Source organism: Neoarius graeffei, chromosome 24 (assembly GCF_027579695.1).
Source record: "Neoarius graeffei isolate fNeoGra1 chromosome 24, fNeoGra1.pri, whole genome shotgun sequence".
NCBI classification, from domain to species: Eukaryota; Metazoa; Chordata; class Actinopteri; order Siluriformes; family Ariidae; genus Neoarius; species Neoarius graeffei.
The window spans coordinates 43,898,326-43,900,713 of NC_083592.1; the positions used below are offsets into that span (position 1 = coordinate 43,898,326).

General features: G+C 39.4%; 1 long non-coding RNA gene across 1 annotated transcript in view; it reads left to right on the forward strand.

Annotated features, from left to right (window-relative positions):
* The first annotated feature begins 322 nt into the window (after positions 1-322).
* The window catches only part of LOC132872088 (uncharacterized), a 4,508-nt gene continuing 2,442 nt past the window's right edge, over positions 323-2,388 (forward strand). The window contains exon 1 of the long non-coding RNA XR_009651381.1: positions 323-543. This is a non-coding gene — a long non-coding RNA (uncharacterized LOC132872088). The remainder of the gene's footprint in view (positions 544-2,388) is intronic.

Here is a 2,388-nt window from a genome sequence, read left to right on the forward strand (position 1 = left end):
ACCTACATACCAATTCTCATGTTGCTTGGATATTCACAGTGGAAATTACAAGCTGCTGAATATTAATTGGCTGATACCAAATCACACTGATTAAAGCTAGACTGCCTTTCAGATTTTTCAATTGTAGGTCATAAAAAGAATTTTCCCCGACACCCAGTTATTTTTGTTTAGTGGAGCAAACGCTGAATTCGAATCACAGACTTTGAATTTTATTTGTTTTTTTTTAATCAAACAATTAATGAATTTAAGGCCACATGGCCCTAAATTCTCTCCTATTATTTCTTGCTTCACCATGACCCAATTCAAGATACTACGCCATGCAGCACATAGTGGGCTTTCCCTGTTCGCGCAAGGCATTGTGGGATACAAATTTGAAACAGGAGAGAAAAATGGAGGACGCGAGTGTGCGAATGAACCGTGAAAGACCGACTACAAGAACAGAAAGCGAGAAGAAAGTACATTATTTTGCAAAGGGAAGGAAAGGAAATGCAGGACCAAACTTATAAATATCGGCGATCAGCGAAGACGGTGGGATGATCAAAGGTAAACTTACGCATGCACTTCCTCCGTTTGCTTGACTGCACAAACCGGGTGATTTCATGCACATTATTTGCTATGGAATCCCCTCAAATTAGATAATGCTCCCAGTCACAGAATGGCTTGATATTTTGTGAGATATTCGAGAAATAAACATACATCATTATGACCAAGTTTCAGAGAGAACTAAATTTTATTGATTTTATTAAATCGACCGTCAGTCTTCCTTTATCAAAGCAGCATTTTAAGAAGAGTCAGAAAATGTCCCTGTGAGCCACTGTATCAAACTTGAACATTTTCCTTTTTTTTCCCTCCTGAAAAACAAACAACTTTTCGTTACATCACTTCCTACTGGTCTATTTGTACAAAACGTGGGGATCCTTCACAGAATGTCATAGGTTTTGTGAAAATCTGACAAAGCATTGACAAGATATGATATCTACTGTACTTAGTCATTTTGAGGATTGATTTGCTTGTATAATCAAAACAGACTGACAATCAAAATTTCTTTCAACTTCAGACCATGAAGTCTGAAGATGATCCAGACTTAGTTTTGGAATGATTGGTCCAGTGAGATGTCAAAACAAGAGTACTCGGACAGCACAATATCCCCCGCTGGAAACTATGCCATAACTCTGGTAAAATGCAACTGAATTGAACGAAATTGCAATATATGCGTATTACCGACATATAACAAAGAATCCTGTCAAGTTTCGTGAAATTCCTCCAAAAATTGTGAGAGGAGTTGATTCCAGAAGGTGAGTACCCTTCCTGGGATGGACGGACATCACCACGACATAATCCCCCTTCGGGCCTTTCGGCCAGCAGGGGATAAAAATTGTGAGGGAAGTTGATTTCAGAAAGCAAGCACACCTTGACGAAATTGCCAAAGTTTGTTCATAATCAAGGGCATAACTCTGGTAAAATTTGCCCAAATTAAATGAAATTTCAATATGCGTATAACTAAATATCATATAACAAAGCCTTTTGCCAAGTTTGGTGAAATTCCTTCACAAATTGTGAGAGGAGTTGATTTCAGAAGAACGTACGCCCTCATGAAATTGTCCAAGTTATTTAATCAAGGGTCAAAACTCTGGGAAAATTTTCACAAATTAAACGAAATTTCAATATGCGTATAACTGTCATATAACAAAGCCTTTTGCCAAGCTTTGAGAAATTCGTCCAAAAATTGTGAGAGGAGTTGATGTCAGAAGGCGAGCACACCTTCATGAAATTGTCAAAGTACAAGGTTGTTAATCAAGCGCCACAACTCTGGTAAAATGCGACCGAATTTAATGAAATTACAATATGCATATTACAGACATATAACAATGCCTCGTCAAGTTTCGTGAAATTCCTCCATGAATTGTGAAAGGAGTTGATTTCAGAAGTACCCTTCCCAGGATGGACATCACCACAACAATCCCGCTTCGGGCCTTTCGGCCAGTGGGGGAATTAAAAAAAAAAAAGTTTTTGAGAAAACTGAAGGGAAAAAAAAAGGTCCAAAATGACATCTTTAGAGCAGAAGTCCAGTGGAGCAAAGGTGCAGATGACCTGAGAGATTGACCTGAAGAAAGAATCTGGGTCAAGGACACAGTCAGGTCATTTACATGCACATAGAGAAAATCGAATTTCTGCCGTAGCTCGACTGAAATCGAAGTTCTAAATGCCATGGAAACACCTTAGCTCGGCTGAAATCGAACCGAACTGGATTTCTCGTAATCGAGCTACGCGACCTAGATTATGCGATTGTAGCCGAGCTACTTAGTGCATGTAAACCCTATCGAGCTACGTAGTCGAGCTACTTACTTCAGCGCTGCCCCTTCCGGAAGTGACGAGTGACGAGACCAC